General features: G+C 44.3%; 2 non-coding genes across 2 annotated transcripts; one reads left to right on the forward strand and one right to left on the reverse strand.

Moving 5' to 3' along the window:
* Positions 1–3,489: 3,489 nt before the first annotated feature.
* Positions 3,490–3,596, forward strand: LOC134469540 (U6 spliceosomal RNA). The gene has a single exon (XR_010039009.1). It is a non-coding gene; the product is annotated as a U6 spliceosomal RNA (small nuclear RNA).
* A 4,775-nt stretch (positions 3,597–8,371) lies between these two features.
* Positions 8,372–8,478, reverse strand: LOC134469541 (U6 spliceosomal RNA). Its single transcript, XR_010039010.1, has one exon. It is a non-coding gene; the product is annotated as a U6 spliceosomal RNA (small nuclear RNA).
* Positions 8,479–20,793: the final 12,315 nt, after the last annotated feature.

Raw genomic sequence — 20,793 nt, forward strand, 5'->3', positions numbered from 1 at the left:
GGACCATGGATACAGCTGAATCACCAGCGGATTCTGGCTGTACCTGCATCACCACAGACGACACCCAAATCACCGTGGACATCAACTGTTATGTCACAATCGCAAGCTGATACCACTCATAGCTGCGTTGCACTGAAGTTACCATGGACCTCAACCACAGTTGAAACTCAACCCCCCGCACACCAACTGGTTCCGTCCTGGATGAATCATCACCACCGGCACCACCCATTCCATCACCATGGCCACCACCCTGGACACCAGCTGGCCGTAGCTGCATGAGCTTGTCATCAACGTGTACAGCACCCAAATCAACACCCACTGTATGGTATACCCACTGTATGCATCATCGACCGCTTCGTTCCTTAGTTTTTAGCTTTTTTTCTTTCACGCAACTACTTTTAACATCTTGTGTGTACCTAAATTGCTTTTAACATCCCTAATGTACCTAAATTGCTCTATGGAGTTCATTATTTAATGCTACATCCTTTACCATGTGTTTTATATTGCCGTCAGTGTTGCAACTGTACACTGCACCTAGATGTCTGTGTTTTACTATCTAAATCTGCTTTGTTACCCCTCCATTCTTTTATGCTATATCTTTTATCATGTGTTGGACAATGCGGTCAGTGTTGTGTGACTGAGTTCATCTTGCACCTGTTCACCCCCCTCGGGGATCGAACGTGCGACCTCGTCAACTACAACGGTTCGGCAATGGGAGACGCAGTACGATACCGCTGGGCCAAGAGACTGTATGAAGCTATCGGAGGGAGGTTTACCAACGTTCCACGCCAACTCTGTGCTAGTTAGCCTCCGTTACAGATGCAACCGCACACTGCGCCTTTATGTCTTTGATTACTTTCTGCCACTTTTTAATGCATCTTGTTTTTTATTTTTGTACCTTGTGCTGAACTATGTCGTCAGTGTTGCAACTGTACACTGCGCCTATATAGATGCTTTGCCCTATTTCCCCCTTGTAAGTCGCGTCAGTCAAAGGCGAGTGCTAAATGCAATCTAACACCTTCATCACCACGGCCACCCTCCACCGCTGCATCAGGCTGACGTCACCATGGATATCAACCACAGTTGCAACACGCGGAAATGACTACGGACACCAACTACCACCGCAGGTCCACGGGTAGCAGCTGTCAGCATCATCTCTGACTACACACTGGACATCAACTTGCCGTAAACAAATCTCCCTCGATGCCAACTGTATCATAAATCCATCACAACCAACACCACTCATACCTTAACCACCACCATGGATACCTTCCTGGATGCCAGGCAGCCTGGGCTGCATCTGCTTGCTGTCAACGTGGGCAACACCCAAATCAACACCAGCTGTATCCAACATCCCCATGGACGTCAACTACAGATGCAGCACGGATACCATCTATAGCGGCATCACCCTGAAGTTACCGTGGATGGACACCAAGCCCTGCATCATCAACTGGCCTCAGTGGAAATCCAACTATTTTATGTTTGGTTTAAATGGATAGTTTAGTAACTAAATTGAAAGTCTTTAATAACTTTTTAAATGTTCATGAAGTAAGGCCATGTATTATTGCTGATATTAGCGCTGATAATGTTGTCATTTCAACTGTAAACTACCTACCTGCCTGCCTGCTTGTCTACCCACCACCCCACAACATGGTCATTGACAGTAGTCAGTAGTCAAATGTATGCCTTTTACAAGTAATGGGACATTCACCATGCCCCTGCTCTTTCTGTATTGTATGTTCCTGTTTACTGTAACTGTGGCATACGACTAGTGCGACATCACTTCACTCTGACCATGGACACCAACTACCACACCTGCATGATCCATCGCCCTGAGATGTATTGATGTTCTGAACCAGTTTCTGGTCACCTTTCTGATGTACTAAGCCCTACTGTTTAAAAAAATATTGTACGCACTTTTCTTTGTAATGTGCTGTTGTAAATGCATGCCCTTCTGTTAACGGTGTTCTGGGCATGTTTGTGTTGTAGGCTGCACTGGTCTTTTGTGTCATATGCGTATTTCTGGTTGTCTTTCTAATGTGCTGTTTCTTAATGTATGTGTTCCTCTGATGTGGGCCCTGCTGTTATGAGTGTTGTATGCATATCTGTGCTGGTGATGTTCATGTTGAGTTCATGCGGTAATGAGCGTCTGTTTTTTTGTCCCGTTTCATTAAAGAACGTGTGTGTGGGGTGTCTTCTTTCAAACACAATGCTGTAGACACTAGTCAGGGTAGATGGTTGATGTAATTGAGTTTTGTTGCAAAGTGACGTAACCATTTTTTTTGTTAACTTTGTATTTGTTGTCTGACTGTCCAGACGCTCTTTTGACTCAAGTGGGAATGCTTGCCATGCAAATATGTTGAGAACATATTAACATGGGTAATGTAATGCTATGCCCAATTCAAAAGAGTTTCCAGTTAAATGTCCGAAATATGGTTGTGCTATTTTGCAACGAAGCTCTTCTATTTTACATTGCACTGGTTTAGAGCACGATCAGTAACCTGTCGTGTGTATGCCTATGGGTCGGCGTCGGTGTTCCAGTACAGGAACATGCACTGGGTCTTTCTCAAATGCAAGGCCAGTGTCCTTCCAAGTGTACCAGCCTAATTAGTCACACCCAGTGATTGGATACCCTTTATTAGTCATACCCAGTGATTGGATATTCTGTAGAGTTCACCAAAAAGTATCCAATCACTGGGCGTGACTAATTAGGCTGATACACTTGGAAGGACACTGGCCTTGCATTTGAGAAAGACCCACTGTGTTCGACGTGTACTTGTCCGGAATTTCTAGTTCTCTGCGGTGAAGGAGCAACTCCCCTGGCGGCCAAAGGTGAGTTATGGCAAGCGAGTGCCCTCTGGTGGTGGACACGAACGGAGCAGAGTACCGCCTGTATGTAGACCGTGCATGTTGCAATTTTGATTTCGGAGTTCTGGAAGGGTGGTGGTGAATACGGACAAAAGGCGGGCGAGCGAGGAGGTTTAGGAGTTCCAAGTCATTCATGCCAGTGCAGGGTGACGTTGACTGAACATACAGTTGGGACAAATGACAACTGGAGTGGCTTAAGTAAATGCGTAGAAACGATGTGACCCATACTGCCCACTGGTAAATCGGGGACGATTATGTAGCAGGAATTAATAAACTGAGTGACGTGTTAGAAGTGGTTAGGAAAGTAAACTAGATTAAGTTCACAGCAGTGAAGGGAACAACAAAGAGTGGGAGGAGTATCAAACTACCCATGGTGCAATAGCGCCTCGAACAAGTGGAAAGAGCCAGGAATTTATTGAACTGAATGCGTTTTGAACGTTTGACGATAAAGCCACGCAAATAAAGGCAAATGCAACGAAGGGATTGGTGTTTGTGTCTTGTCTCCGCGCACTATAAGCGGCCCTTGTGCCGCGCGGATACATAGTAGCAAACCGAAGCACCAGCGACGTCACGGTTGCCATGGCGGCCGCTATATGTTGCAACGTTGCATTGTTGCAATTCGTGCTCGCTCCGGCAGCACATATACTAAAATTGGAACGATACAGAGAAGATTAGCATGGCCCCTGCGCAAGGATGACACGCAAATTCGTGAAGCGTTCCATATTTATGATAATTTTTTTAAAACTTATGATAAGTTTTAACATTTTAGCGCTTAAAAACGCGAAAACAACATTCTTCTCTGTAATTTTTCACTCTCGCCACTGCGGACCTGTGAACCATGGGCTGAAGTTCACACATTCACCACTGGGGGCGACATACACCATGACACAGCAGATGCAGCCCTGTGTGGCCCATGTACTCTACTGTTGAATTGTGATGGGGTAATGCAACCCTAGTTTTATTAAGTGATCACATACAGCCCACACCATTATGTAGAGCACATCAGACCATACAAGAAAGCAGGCCAGGGGCAGCTGACCTCCGGTACCAGCTCACAGGCACTAGGCCCTGTCAGCACATCAACCCCATACTAAAACAGCTTCACTGGAGTCTCTGAAGAAACTGTTTGCAACAACCTCCTGTTGGAGCTGTCCTCAGTTTCTCGTAGTGTCAGGGGTAGCTATGCACACACACCCTCTCTCTCTCACACACACAACCTCCTGTTGGAGCTGTACTTGGTCTCTTCTAGTGTCATGGGGTAGCTAGTCTGAGGGCTACACAGAAGGCACTTCATTCAACAGAAGCAGAGTCTAGATTAGGCTATATATACAATATACATTATAGGACAGTTTCATGCAGGGCATCAAAACTGTGCATGAACACATGTAGAATTATGTGCTCACTAAAAAATATCATTGTAGCTGTTGTCCAACAGCAATGTCTATCCACATGAGGTCAACACAGCACAACTGATGGCCCCACACATTTCAATAAGCTTATTTTTTTAAGCCTTTTTAAAGTCTATTTTCAAATAAAAATGCCCAGTCAGTCATGTCAATCCTAATTGAACATTAAAGGAGAAGTCCACTTTTTTGAACATTAAGGCCATTTTCTGAGTGGTCTGCAATGTTTTAGAGTCCCCCTCGCCGTTTATTTCATGTTTGCTGCAGTATCTGTTATTTGGCTGATTTGGATTTGATCTCAACCAGCTTTTGAATGGCCGTCTATGGGCACCTGCAACTCTGTTCTTAAAATCACCTTAAACATTTGTTTTTTTTTTTAACAAAATGAAAATGTACTAAATTCTGTAAATAGCCACAAGAATAAAGATAATTAATTAAATGAGAAGGTGAGTCCACACTTTTGGCCTGTACTGTATACATAAAGAATGAAACATAAAATAAAAAAGGGAAAGTTAATAAATAAAAGAGTAGAGCAGTGGACCAATGTGAGTGCATGCGGTGGAAATACAAGTCAGCTGTGTGGTGCAGATAGGCTTCAGTGAAGAGGTGTGTAATAGGCTGGAGTGAAGAGGTGTGTTTTGAGCTTGGATTGGAGAGTGGAGTGCATTGAGGAATTGTGAGAGGGAGGACGTTCCATAGCTCGGCACCAGCCACACTGAATGCCCGGTCGCCCATGGTGCGTAGGAGTGTACAGGCCAAAAGTGTGGACTCACCTTCTCATTTAATTAATTCTCTTTATTTTTGTGGCTATTTACAGAATTTAGTACATTTTCAGGGAGGGCATCAAAACTGTGAATGAACACATGTATAATTTTTAACTTTTGGCCTGTACACTCCTACGCACCGGCCCTTATTTATTGTATTTATTTATTTATTATTGCGCGCACACTGTACTGGACATTTCAGCTCTTGCACTTTACTTAACACTGGCACTTTACTTTTCAACCTGGACACGTTACTGGACAATTCAGCACTTGCTCTTTCCTAGACACTTGCACTTTTCTTGATACTTGCCCTTTACTTTTCACCTGGACACATGGGCACTTTAATGGACAATTCAGCACTTGCACTTTACTCTTTCCTGGATACTTTCACTTCACAGGACACTTGGACACTTGGCCTGGACACTTGGACACTTGGCCTGGACACTTGGACACTTGGCCTTTTCCTGTGGGCAATGCACAGGGCACTTTACTTTTTGGACTCAGTGGCTAGGGGGACTGAGCTGTTTGGCCTTTTTGGTCTATTTCTGACTGCTCTTGAATCTGTGTTACCTTACATTTGATTGATTAACCTTGTCAATTGCAAAACGTACGAGATTCCATATTTTTGTCTTTTACAGAAGATTACAGCTGTAATACAGCTGTAATAGTACCCCTGCACATATGTAAACTATTCTTCAATGTACTTTTCCTTTAAAAAAAAAAAAAAAAAAAACCTTTGTTTTGGGTTATTCTGCTTCAATTGATGCACTGATGACAGTGATATCCACAAACCATCTGTAATCTAACTGTACAATGACTCTTGGAATTACTGCTGTGCGTCCACAATTAAACAACAAATGATGTGTTTGAGAAATGCTTGTACTTATATCATGAAGTATAATACATTAAAGTAAATAATAGTAATAATATGAGTATTAACAAATTAATCAAGTAAATCAAAAAACAGTAAAATAAAAAAAAATGTGATCCTCTCCCCACAATTCAAAGTTAATAACCCAGTGCTGTTGATATTTTTAAGGTGCACACAACACACACACACACACACACACACACACACACACACACACACACACACACACACACACACACACACACACACACACACACACACATCTGTCATCAGTGCATCAATTGAAGCAGAATAACCCAAAACAAAGGTTTTTTTTTTTTTTTTTTTAAAGGAAAAGTACATTGAAGAATAGTTTACATATGTGCAGGGGTACTATTACAGCTGTATTACAGCTGTAATCTTCTGTAAAAGACAAAAATATGGAATCTCGTACGTTTTGCAATTGACAAGGTTAATCAATCAAATGTAAGGTAACACAGATTCAAGAGCAGTCAGAAATAGACCAAAAAGGCCAAACAGCTCAGTCCCCCTAGCCACTGAGTCCAAAAAGTAAAGTGCCCTGTGCATTGCCCACAGGAAAAGGCCAAGTGTCCAAGTGTCCAGGCCAAGTGTCCAAGTGTCCAGGCCAAGTGTCCAAGTGTCCTGTGAAGTGAAAGTATCCAGGAAAGAGTAAAGTGCAAGTGCTGAATTGTCCATTAAAGTGCCCATGTGTCCAGGTGAAAAGTAAAGGGCAAGTATCAAGAAAAGTGCAAGTGTCTAGGAAAGAGCAAGTGCTGAATTGTCCAGTAACGTGTCCAGGTTGAAAAGTAAAGTGCCAGTGTTAAGTAAAGTGCAAGAGCTGAAATGTCCAGTACAGTGTGCGCGCAATAATAAATAAATAAATACAATAAATAAGGGCCGGTGCGTAGGAGTGTACAGGCCAAAAGTTAAAAATTATACATGTGTTCATTCACAGTTTTGATGCCCTCCCTGAAAATGTACTAAATTCTGTAAATAGCCACAAAAATAAAGAGAATTAATTAAATGAGAAGGTGAGTCCACACTTTTGGCCTGTACACTCCTACGCACCATGGGCGACCGGGCATTCAGTGTGGCTGGTGCCGAGCTATGGAACGTCCTCCCTCTCACAATTCCTCAATGCACTCCACTCTCCAATCCAAGCTCAAAACACACCTCTTCACTCCAGCCTATTACACACCTCTTCACTGAAGCCTATCTGCACCACACAGCTGACTTGTATTTCCACCGCATGCACTCACATTGGTCCACTGCTCTACTCTTTTATTTATTAACTTTCCCTTTTTTATTTTATGTTTCATTCTTTATGTATACAGTACAGGCCAAAAGTGTGGACTCACCTTCTCATTTAATTAATTATCTTTATTCTTGTGGCTATTTACAGAATTTAGTACATTTTCATTTTGTTAAAAAAAAACAAATGTTTAAGGTGATTTTAAGAACAGAGTTGCAGGTGCCCATAGACGGCCATTCAAAAGCTGGTTGAGATCAAATCCAAATCAGCCAAATAACAGATACTGCAGCAAACATGAAATAAACGGCGAGGGGGACTCTAAAACATTGCAGACCACTCAGAAAATGGCCTTAATGTTCAAAAAAGTGGACTTCTCCTTTAATGTTCAATTAGGATTGACATGACTGACTGGGCATTTTTATTTGAAAATAGACAAAAAAAATAAGCTTATTGAAATGTGTGGGGCCATCAGTTGTGCTGTGTTGACCTCATGTGGATAGACATTGCTGTTGGACAACAGCTACAATGATATTTTTTAGTGAGCACATAATTCTACATGTGTTCATGCACAGTTTTGATGCCCTGCATGAAACTGTCCTATAATGTATATTGTATATATAGCCTAATCTAGACTCTGCTTCTGTTGAATGAAGTGCCTTCTGTGTAGCCCTCAGACTAGCTACCCCATGACACTAGAAGAGACCAAGTACAGCTCCAACAGGAGGTTGTGTGTGTGAGAGAGAGAGGGTGTGTGTGCATAGCTACCCCTGACACTACGAGAAACTGAGGACAGCTCCAACAGGAGGTTGTTGCAAACAGTTTCTTCAGAGACTCCAGTGAAGCTGTTTTAGTATGGGGTTGATGTGCTGACAGGGCCTAGTGCCTGTGAGCTGGTACCGGAGGTCAGCTGCCCCTGGCCTGCTTTCTTGTATGGTCTGATGTGCTCTACATAATGGTGTGGGCTGTATGTGATCACTTAATAAAACTAGGGTTGCATTACCCCATCACAATTCAACAGTAGAGTACATGGGCCACACAGGGCTGCATCTGCTGTGTCACGGTGTATGTCGCCCCCAGTGGTGACTGTGTGAACTTCAGCCCATGGTTCACAGGTCCGCAGTGGCGAGAGTGAAAAATGACAGAGAAGAATGTTGTTTTCGCGTTTTTAAGCGCTAAAATGTTAAAACTTATCATAAGTTTTAAAAAAATTATCATAAATATGGAACGCTTCACGAATTTGCGTGTCATCCTTGCGCAGGGGCCATGCTAATCTTCTCTGTATCGTTCCAATTTTAGTATATGTGCTGCCGGAGCGAGCACGAATTGCAACAATGCAACGTTGCAACATATAGCGGCTGACGTAGCACCCATGGCGTCGCCGGTGCCTCGGTTTGCTACAATGTCTCCGCGCGGCACAAGGGCCGCTTATAGTGCGCGGGGGCAAGACACAAACACCAATCCCTTCGTTGCATTTGCCTTTATTTGCGTGGCTTCATCATCTAACGTTCAAAACTCATTCAGTTCAATAATTTCCTGGCTCTTTCCACTTGTTCGAGGCGCTATTGCACCATGGGTAGTTTGAAACTCCTCCCACTCTTCATTGTTCTCTTCAGTGCTGTGAACTAAATCTAGTTTACTTCCCTAACCACATCTAACAAGTCACTCAGCTTATTCATTCCTGCTACACAATCGTCCCCGATTTACCAGTGGGCAGCATGGGGCACATCGTTTCTACGCATTTACTTAAGCCACTCCAGTTGTCATTTGTCCCAACTGTATGTTCAGTCAACGTCACCCTGCACATCAACCACATTGCACTGGCATGAATGACTTGGAACTCCTAAACCTCCTCGCTCGCCCGCCTTTTGTCCGTATTCACCACACACACTTCCAGAACTCCGAAATCAAAATTGCAACATACAGGCGGTACTCTGCTCCGTTCGTGTCCACCACCAGAGGGCACTCGCTTGCCATAACTCACCTTTGGCCGCCAGGGGAGTTGCTCCTTCACCGCAGAGAACTAGAAATTCCGGACAAGTACACGTCGAACACAGTGGGTCTTTCTCAAATGCAAGGCCAGTGTCCTTCCAAGTGTATCAGCCTAATTAGTCACGCCCAGTGATTGGATACTTTTTGGTGAACTCTACAGAATATCCAATCACTGGGTATGACTAATAAAGGGTATCCAATCACTGGGTGTGACTAATTAGGCTGGTACACTTGGAAGGACACTGGCCTTGCATTTGAGAAAGACCCAGTGCATGTTCCTGTACTGGAACACCGACGCCGACCCATAGGCATACACACGACAGGTTACTGATCGTGCTTCTAAACCAGTGCAATGTAAAATAGAAGCGCTTCGTTGCAAAATAGCACAACCATATTTCGGACATTTAACTGGAAACTCGTTTGAATTGGGCATAGCATTACATTACCCATGTTAATATGTTCTCAACATATTTGCAAGGCAAGCATTCCGACCTGAGTCAAGAGAGCGTCTGGACAGTCAGACAACAAATACAACGTTAACCAAAAAAAATGGTTACGTCACTTTGCAACAAAACTCAATTACATCAACCATCTACCCTGACTAGTGTCTACAGCATTGTGTTTGAAAGAAGACACCCCACACACACATTCTTTAATGAAACGGGACAAAAAAAACAGACGCTCATTACAGCATGTACTCAACATGAACATCACCAGCACAGATATGCATACAACACTCATAACAGCAGGGCCCACATCAGAGGAACACATTAAGAAACAGCACATTAGAAAGACAACCAGAAATACGCATATGACACAAAAGAACAGTGCAGCCTACAACACAAACGTTCCGTCAACAGAAGGGCATACATTTACAACAGCACATTACAAAGAAAAGATGACAGAGATATGTGCATACAATATTTTAAACAGTAGGGCCTAGTACATCAGAAAGGTGACCAGAAACTGGTTCAGAACATCAATACATCTCAGGGCGATGGATCACGCAGGTGTGGTAGTTGGTGTCCATGGTCAGAGTGAAGTGATGTCGCACTAGTCGTATGCCACAGTTACAGTAAACAGGAACATACAATACAGAAAGAGCAGGGGCATGGTGAATGTCCCATTACTTGTAAAAGGCATACATTTGACTACTGACTACTGTCAATGACCATGTTGTGGGGTGGTGGGTAGACAAGCAGGCAGGTAGGTAGGTAGTTTACAGTTGAAATGACAACATTATCAGCGCTAATATCAGCAATAGTACATGGCCTTACTTCATGAACATTTAAAAAGTTATTAAAGACTTACAATTTAGTTACCAAACTATCCATTTAAACCAAACATAAAATAGTTGGATTTCCACTGAGGCCAGTTGATGATGCAGGGCTTGGTGTCCACCCACGGTAACTTCAGGGTGATGCCGCTATAGATGGTATCCGTGCTGCATCTGTAGTTGACGTCCATGGGGATGTTGGATACAGCTGGTGTTGATTTGGGTGTTGCCCACGTTGACAGCAAGCAGATGCAGCCCAGGCTGCCTGGCATCCAGGAAGGTATCCATGGTGGTGGCTAAGGTATGAGTGGTGTTGGTTGTGATGGATTTATGATACAGTTGGCATCGAGGGAGATTTGTTTACGGCAAGTTGATGTCCAGTGTGTAGTCAGAGATGATGCTGACAGCTGCTACCCGTGGACCTGCGGTGGTAGTTGGTGTCCGTAGTCATTTCCGCGTGTTGCAACTGTGGTTGATATCCATGGTGACGTCAGCCTGATGCAGCGGTGGAGGGTGGCCGTGGTGATGAAGGTGTTAGATTGCATTTAGCACTCGCCTTTGACTGACGCGACTTACAAGGGGGAAATAGGGCAAAGCATCTATATAGGCGCAGTGTACAGTTGCAACACTGACGACATAGTTCAGCACAAGGTACAAAAATAAAAAACAAGATGCATTAAAAAGTGGCAGAAAGTAATCAAAGACATAAAGGCGCAGTGTGCGGTTGCATCTGTAACGGAGGCTAACTAGCACAGAGTTGGCGTGGAACGTTGGTAAACCTCCCTCCGATAGCTTCATACAGTCTCTTGGCCCAGCGGTATCGTACTGTGTCTCCCATTGCCGAACCGTTGTAGTTGACGAGGTCGCACGTTCAATCCCCGAGGGGGGTGAACAGGTGCAAGATGACCTCCGTCACACAACACTGACCGCATTGTCCAACACATGATAAAAGATATAGCATAAAAGAATGGAGGGGTAACAAAGCAGATTTAGATAGTAAAACACAGACATCTAGGTGCAGTGTACAGTTGCAACACTGACGGCAATATAAAACACATGGTAAAGGATGTAGCATTAAATAATGAGATCCATAGAGCAATTTAGGTACATTAGGGATGTTAAAAGCAATTTAGGTAGATACAAGATGTTAAAAGTAGTTGCGTGAAAGAAAAAAGCTAAAAACTAAGGAAAGAAGCGGTCGATGATGCAAACAGTGGGTATACCATACAGTGGGTGTTGATTTGGGTGCTGTACACGTTGATGACAAGCTCATGCCGCTACGGCCAGCTGGTGTCCAGGGTGGTAGCCATGGTGATGGAATGGGTGGTGCCGGTGGTGATGATTCATCCAGCACGGAACCAGTTGGTGTGCGGGGGGTTGAGTTTCAACTGTGGTTGAGGTCCATGGTAACTTCAGTGCAACGCAGCTATGAGTGGTATCAGCTTGCGATTGTGACATAACAGTTGATGTCCACGGTGATTTGGGTGTCGTCTGTGGTGATGCAGGTACAGCCAGAATCCGCTGGTGATTCAGCTGTATCCATGGTCCTCTTCTCAGCGTGATGCGGTATCCATGGTCCTCTTCTCAGGGTGATGCAACTCCAGATGCTGTGGCTCCTCTACCCAGACTGTAGTGCAGTTTCCATCATCACCAACATGACGTAGAAAAAGAAAAACAAACTCACTTTCCAAACATTACATCCCATCATGACATTATCTAAAATCACACACTTCTTACTGTTAGCCAATTAATTCAACATTTTTGAAAATAATAATAAAAAAAAAATCATAAATCAAGTCAGAGCAAGTTTTAAATCACACCATGCAATCACAAAATTAATTCTACATACAACAGCCCAACAGATTTACACACAATTTAGCTTGATCCGAGTCAGTGAGAAGACATACACACAATTACAGAACAGTACAGAGCATCATTACTTCAAAGAGCAGAACAGATATGAGGCCCTGTATTTACCATAGCAAAGATATGAGGCTGTGCAACTGTGCATTTACCATAGCAAAGATATGTCATGGAAGTGTGAAATATTTGCCACCAATGTTTCAATTTACGCCAAATATCATGTAAAACAGTTGGACTTCAGCGGCGTAGAGGCAGGGGAGTGATGCGGGCATGGCTGTTGGCGGTCCTGTAGATCGCAGGCTGGTATGTGATGAGGATGATGATGGTGGTGAAGATGGAGGTGGTGATGAGATGCATGACCAAAGAGTGATGAGGACAATGAAGATGGTGACGGTGGTGATGACGACGACGGTGGTGATAAAGATGATGAAATAAGATGGTGATGATGACAATGGAGATGGAGGTGGTGATGATGGTGAGAGGTGGTGATGATGATGATTGAGTTGATTGTGATGATGATTGAGGTGGTGATGATTACGATGATGAAGATGGATGTGATGATGATGATGGTGGTGGTGGTGGTGAAGATGATGATGATGATGATGATGGAGTTGATTGTGATGATAGTGATGAGGATGATTGAGGTGATGGTGATGATTGAGGTGGTGATGATAATGATGATGAAGATGGATGTGATGATGATGATGATGATGATGATGATGGAGTTGATTGTGATGATAGTGATGAGGATGATTGAGGTGATGGTGATGATGGAGGTGGAGATGATGAAGATGGGGTGGTGATGAGGAGGAGCTGCTGACGATGATGTAGATCTCAGGGTGTTGCAAGTATGTGGAGGAGAGAGAGAGAGAGAGAGAGAGAGAGAGAGAGAGAGAGAGAGAGAGAGAGAGAGAGAGAGAGAGAGAGAGAGAGAGAGAGAGAGAGAGAGGGGTGGGGTGGGGGCATGCGTCTTGGTGGTACTCTGGATAACAGGGAGATTTGCTTCCTCTTCCAAAACAAACAGGACCGGAAAAAAAAATTCCAGCACCACAAAACAGAAATAAAATACCAACCAAAAACAAAACACAACCAAAAAAAAACGCATTTTAACACTGAAGACAGGATGTGTTGCAGGGACGGGTGCTCGTGCTCGCAGCAGTGTGGCGCTTCAGGTGCTGTCGGTGGGGACGACAAGAGTGACGGGACGGTTGATGATCCGAGTAGACGTCGCTTTCCACACAGTGATGACGTTGCCGTAGTAACACTACCAGAACCTAGAAAAATAAGCACCAAGAAACCCACCATCAGCAAGTTACATTGTGTGTTGACACACAGCACACTGCTGCTGTTTAACTATACTGCACTCGTGCTTCCAGAGAATGCAGGATGGTGGCCAGAGTAGGCATTCCAACTATGCTGCTCATCTCAAAATTTGATCTATTTATGAATATTAAGTACTACGTAATTATCTAATATTTACTGGTCTGATCAAAGGACAGTAAGTTCTATTACTGGAAATTAAACATGGTGGACACAGAGAGATCCATGTTTTATATGTATGAAAACCGCCATTTTCCCGATGATGGTGGAAAATAGTCATGAAAGAGAGAACGTCTGTAAATGGGCAGCATGAATTCTGGACGTTAAAAGGTGCACTGTGTAAGATGGTGGCCAGAGTAGGTATTGCAACTATGCTGCTGCCTGACACCGTGCTGTCTACTGTGCCAAATTTGCTATTTTCATGAATATTTACTAAATAATCAACTAATATTTACCAGCATGACCACAGTAAGGCAAGTTTTGCAGCTAAAAATGTCTTTCTGGAAATTCAATGGAGAAGATCCAGCTTTTAACGTATGAAAATAGCAATTTTCCCAGTGAAAATGAATACTTAGAATTTCATGTGGTTGGTATATATTCATGAAAAAGGTAACATTTGTGAAGGGGGAGCATTTATTCTTGAGATAAACTACACAAAATATTACACACGGCACCTTTAACTACTACTACTACTACTAACTACTACTACTACTACTACTACTACGACTACTACTACTACATACTACTATCTACTACTACTATACTACTACTACTACTACTACTTACTACTAATACTACTGACTACTTACTACTCTTACTACTACTACTATCTACTGATACACACTACTAATATAAAATACTACAAAAACCTTGGTGCATTCTGACACTTTAAACCACACAAGGCGCCTCCAAGTCTCTAAATCCCGGGTCGTGGGCCATCCCCTCTCATCGGTTGCTTGGATTGTGGCCCTTGGGGATACAATTCAAAAGTGTCCATCTCATTTGCAATCCCCAAACGCTGCTGCATTGCAAGGGGGATCCACTTTGAGATTGGAAAATGTGGGGGGGGGAAGGGGAGACGACAAGAACAACACTACGCAAGCACTAGACCCAACAAGGCAAACAGGATAAGACTATGGAGGAGGACATTACTTTCTTTGGAGAGGTGAGAGGGGGAGGGGAGGCGGAGAGGGGGGAAGGGGAGAGGAGGAGTGTGAGAGTGGAAGAGGTGAGGAGTGGAGAGGGGGAGGCGGTGAGGGAGGAGAGGGAGAACGAGGAGAGGAGGAAGAGAAGGAGAAGAGAAAGGAGGGTGAGGATGAGCGGTAGAAGGAGAGCCGGAGGAGAAGAGGGATAGTAGAGATGAAGCTTGAGTGAAGTAGAGGGAAGCAGAGGAAAAAGAGGAAAGGAGAGGAAAATGGGAACGCAGAGTTAAAGAGTAAGAGAGTGTTATAGTAGATGTAGATAGTAGAGGCAGAGGGGGGAGCCAGAGTGGATAGGATAAGAGTATCAGTAGAGTAAAAGATTAGTAAATAAGGAGAGCCAGAGGACAGAGACGTAACATAGCGAGATAGAAGAAAGGAGAAGCTGGCATAAAAGGGTCCGTACACACACCCATCGCTTTGCGAATGAACCAAATAGAATTTTCCTGATGTTGTTTTGTTCCCCCAGCGAGACTCAGCAAATGCGAGTCCTGTAACAAGCGATGTAATGTTGCGGATCCCGAAGGTTGAAATATTTTTATCTTTGAGCCGAGGGCAGTAAGGAGTTAACCATTGGAAGGCAGAGTTTCGTACTTCTCCGCCTGTTCAATTTGGCATTAAAGCCCGCGTCACACTTTCAGCAAACAGTTTTCCCATAAAAAACAGAAGGGCGAGAAAGACGAAGATCAAGCGATAAGCCTAGCAAATAGCAGCGATGTGGGGTGTGTACGCCCCCCCTACCAAATTAAGAAGAGCAGGGAGAGGAAGAGGGAGAGGAGAGAGGGTAGGAAGAGGAGAGAGGAAGAGGGTGAAGAGATTGAAGAAGAAAGAAGAGAGGGGCAGGCAAGGAGAGAAAGAGAGGGGGAAAAGAGGAGAGGAAAGAAGAGAGGGAGAGAGAAGAGGGAGTGAGGGATCAGGAAAAAGGAAAGATTAGGATAAGGAAGAGGAGAGAAGGGCAACACAAGGAGGTGAGGAGAAGAAGACAAGGAAGAGCAGAGAAGAGAGGAATTCATGGGAGTGAACGATGCACGCACACCTGTCCCTTAAACTTCGGTTGCTGGCAGCCCCGTGGGTTCCCCCCCCCCCCAAGTTTTGTGGGTGACGACCTGCAGGACCAGCCCCAGGCAGTCCCTCGCATCTACCGAGAAACGACACAGAAGAAAGACCCCATAGATGCGTTTTTTTTTTCATTTGACTGGGTCAGGATAATGAAACTACTACGATAATTTACCTGCCTATCATTAATTTGGTTTTTTTTTGAATTTGATTTTAATTTTGAATTTCCCATGGAAAATTTGGGATGGCTAAAAAAACATGGAAACAAGATAGAGAAACAATATCCCTGGGTCCTCATTTAATCAAGCTGATCTTAGGCAACAGATTTCTGTGGGCGTAAGCGGGCGTGGCCCGATCATTTCCCCTGAGCAAAGTGTGGGGGATTTATGAAGCATGGTCCTTTTGAACGTAGAAATGTGCCTAAACTACCACACCTCTACCCCACCCCGTTTCCGAGTTGGAAGTAAACGCGAAATTGCACAGAATAATTGAACCGGCAGGTTCCGTTTGCTTTGAAGACAATTGAGTGATGGACCATTGGGCTAATTTTTACAGTGGGTTTTCCGTCCATTGCGTGTGGTCTCCCTTCCTTTTACTTATTTATTGAACACTGGGGTCCCTCCTCCGTCCGAAAGTCAACCTCCCACTTCTGCCCCGCGGAAATGTTTTTTTCATTCCGCACTTTCCCGCCCAGCGCTTTTCGACTGACCTCGTGTGGTCCCCCCCCCCCCACAGGTGTGTTCAATGTGTTGGTTCCAACAGGGTGGCGCATTCGAATAACAGGTCTTTGTAATAGATTTTAATACCATATAATTGTTTTTTACTTGGGAGGCGTTTCGGGAAAAAATTGCAAATTTACCCCATAATTCGGTACTGCGTGAACAGTGGGTTTTGGGAAGGTGGGTGGGGATTGGGGTGTTTATCATGCAGACGGGTGGCCGTAGGGAGCAGCCCAACGCAAACCGTTTTATGGGAATAAATCCCGAATTTTTTCTGTTACTTGTGGAACATTCTAAATTTTCACTCGAGACCACAATTTCATTAGAAGACATTTCTTACGAACTGATTATGATAAATGGGGCCCCCATGCATGTTTACCAAGTCAAACTTCCCCCTCCAAGGCAAAGTTGCAGTAAACTTGCATATTGGGAAAGACTGAGTTTAGAACTAAAATTGGCTTCCCTAAAACCTCCCCTTTATATTGTTACACACCTCATGGTCCCCCCCCCCCGTAACTGCGATCTTCGCTGTATGTCCCAAAATTTTGCCGTAACTACAAGTCCCCAACCTAATTTTGGCTTTGAATGCCTTTTTTTTTGCAGTTTCAATTTGTTGCGTGTTACTGCACTTTGGCCTTTCTAGGCAACCAAAGTTTTTAAGGATAAAACGTTTTCCCCAATGAAACCCCGCCGATAGCCAACCATAAACGCCCCTGCTGAAAACCTCCATTGTACTTGGAACACGATTGAATTTGGTCCATTTGCAATCGATTTTGTGGAATCCTTCCACGGCTCCCAAGCAAATGCCATCCTAAATAATAGAATAGCCCTCCCAGTTGTATTAGCCAAAATGTAAGAAAACGAAAACACGTTCACCGAACATGAAACCACTTAACTACATCCACAAAATTCCAGTTTACATGGACAAATTTAATTCCATCACATGTAACATCAAATGGCTTCAAAAACAACTGTCATTACACTAAGTCACAAATACAAACCTCCAAAAGCTTCCAATAGATCAACTGAAAAACCTCACCATTAACGGTTCATGATTCCATCTGTTGATGTTTGCCCGTCTCCCATCTGTTATTTACACCCTACTTGGCTGCCTTGTCTGGGCCCCTTCGGCAACAAGCACAGTCCATTGAAACTCCAAATAGAAAAAACCTTTTTTCACTAGCAAGGGGAAAACACAACTCCTCCTCTCCTCTCACACACACCCCCCCCACACACAGATGTAAAAGTGTCGTAACAAGGGGAACGTGGTGGGGGTGGATTGTGTGTTGTTTGTGTGTTCTGTTGTGTTTTGCCTTGCGCAGCGCTGGGCCAGTTTATAAAAAAAATAATAAATAAATAAATAAATCAGATTGATCTCAAATGAAAAGTAGACTAGAACAGGGAGTTTCAAGAGTCAAGCATTCCGCTTGACTTATAATTTAGTTGAGAAAGACAATGTGTGGCCAAAAACATCCCTAATCACCTTTTTTAATCCCCTCCCACATATACCTGGGCTTTCTTAGATCGGAGAGCCCGATCACTTGAAATCTTTTTTTGTGCGTTTTATTCCAAGCTAAGAGGGAAATTCCATATTTAACCATGTGTCCCCCCCCCCCCCGTCTAGGCCCATCGTTTGATGTTCAGCACAAACCTTGAACACCCTGCCCAACACAGTATGTAATGTGGCCACATATGAATTGACCACTTCTGACTGTGTCCCTTTCGAACACCCCAAACCTTTTGCAACCCAGGAATGGGAGTCAACGATTAGGTGCTTTTTACACACCAAAAATCGGGAAAGCCGTTAACAGAAAAGGCAAAATCACTGTAAACACACAGTGTCCCCCCCCCCTTTCCACACACAATTTATGGCGGGTAGAGTTGGCTGTTTTAGCGTCCGCAGGAGAGGCCCCACCGTGCTGCCCGGCTGCAAATTTGGACAACAAAAAAAAAACCATGGGCCCCGCGCGATCCGTTGAAAATGAATGGGCAAAAAGTAATTGACATAATTTTTTTTTGGGGGGGGGGGGTTTGTTTTTTGAACAGTACTTGGCCCCGCGCACCTCTAACCACGACCAGTGTGAAAAGGCTTTAAGTAAGAAACAAACCGGCTGAAACGAAGGGCAGAAAACTAGGCAGTTCCCCCCTTCTCGCTGCCCAACCACCTCCATGCTTGTCCCCCCTTTAGATCTCAGCCCTGTAATTTTTTTGGTGGGGCAATACCGGTCCAACTTTGAAGCTAGGGAAAAATCCGGGGGAAACAAATTCCCCCCATATTGTTTTTTGTTTAAGACCCAAAATTCCAGGAAATTTTTTCTTAAAGGGACAAATTTTTGAAACAGTCCAATGGGTTTTTTGGACTGGCCCCGCGCACGCCGGACACAGTCAGTGTGAAAGGCCTTAGTCAAGAAACAAAACTCGGCCTGCCTAGCAGAAGAACGGTCCCCCCCCTTTTTCCCTCGCTTGCCCACCCGGCTGTGTCCATGCCCTGTTCCTTTTTAGCTCCCTGCACTTGAAAATGTGAATTGAGGAATGAATTATAAGATGGAGGTTTGGTTGAAATGAAGAGGCATAACCACCACCCAACGACTGATGATGAATGACAAATGAAAGAATGGCGAACGGTGGGTTGATAGAATGATGAAAAATATTACATTTAAATTACAATTGCATGTGGCAGACGCTTTATAACCAAAGCGACTTTTTCAAAAGAGGACATATTCCCCAGCCAATATCACCAGCAATACAATATGCACAGGAGATATACAGAAACAACAAGTGGCAGTGCAGAGGTGTTAGGTTGTTTTTTTTTTTAATTAAGAGGAAACATAACGAGTACAACCACAACAAACTTAACCTAAACTAAACTAAACATCATTGTCCAGGAAGTCCTGCCACCTTGGGGCACCAAGGCCAGTTCAAGCCATTTAAGTCCCCCCCTTTAGAATTCTCTCGAAGAGAAAACGTCTTCAGTGTTTTTTCTTGAAGCTGCAAGACGAGTTGTGCCCCCTATTCCCTCCTGTCCCTCTGGTAGACCGGTTTATCCACCCATGTGTGGGTACCCCACAACGGAGAACATCGTGACTGGGAAGTAACCCTATAAGCGACCCTGGATTGGAAAGAGCCAGGCGGCCTTTTGTGCTTGGTGGGCGCAGTTTTTCTCCGTCCAGTAACCCCATAGGGCATTCGTAAGGTTCCCCCCCCCCTGATTTCAAATACTGGGCCCCGTTTCCTGGGACGGATTTTGTAGGCAAGGGTTCATGCCTTGTGCTTGAATTCCGGGCCGGCGATCGGTAAACAGTGCAACTCCATAAATAGAGGAATAAACATGGGTCCCTTTTGGGTTTTGATTTTTGAATAGCACCCTTGCCGCCGCCCATTCTGGATCAAAATAGATGGGAGAATGAGTGCCCCATCCACTTGTGTAGCAACTGGCCCCCTAAATAGTCCCATGCCCTCTTTTTTCCCTCTCTTTCTCCCTTTTCAGGTCTCATCAGAAGAGCAAAACTCCCCACCATAAAATGGCCAAAAGGAGACCTCAGAGTATTTAAGTCTCCCACCCCTGAAATAAGTGGAGCAAGCAAGCGTTGTAGCCATTGTATGAAATGGGATAAGATCTGTATGCAAAGTATAGCAAAGTGTGGGGGTGGGCTGTTAACTTCATAGGCCGTACCAAAAAGTCAGTCCCCCTGTAAATGTCAGGTCCCCCTTTGGAAATGTACCTTATGTCCCTTGGCCATGGTAGCGATAAGATAGAAAATGCCTATTTATTTTCCTTAAGTATGAACTTGCCACAGTACCCTGTGCTGCGCCTTTTGGGACAGCTACCACATGACCGAAAACCCCACAGGACTCCCGAAAAAGAGTGGCTTTGAACACTGAGAACCTTGGGGGTGTCCCCTTCGCAAACATGATGTGTAAAGACTGAAAAGGGGGGAGAACAACATCCTTTGGACCCTTTTTTATTTCCTTCCATTTATCTTGATGTGTTAGTCCCCACCAACTAGAGTCCCCCCCCCTCTCCCTATAGTTAACAAATCTGCTCCATACTTCAGAGCCATGGGTTCGCCTCATAATGGTGTTTTGCCCACCCCAGCGGTTTCCAGAATGATTCCGTCCCCCCCTCCCTTCCTGGCCTGGTTCGCCTTCCCCCTGGTGTAGAAGCTTTGGGTCGCATTGACGAGAAGTTGGGTTTGCGGAAAAAGTTGTTTCC

The sequence above is a fragment of the Engraulis encrasicolus genome, chromosome 18 (genome assembly GCF_034702125.1).
Source record: "Engraulis encrasicolus isolate BLACKSEA-1 chromosome 18, IST_EnEncr_1.0, whole genome shotgun sequence".
Classification (NCBI taxonomy): domain Eukaryota; kingdom Metazoa; phylum Chordata; class Actinopteri; order Clupeiformes; family Engraulidae; genus Engraulis; species Engraulis encrasicolus.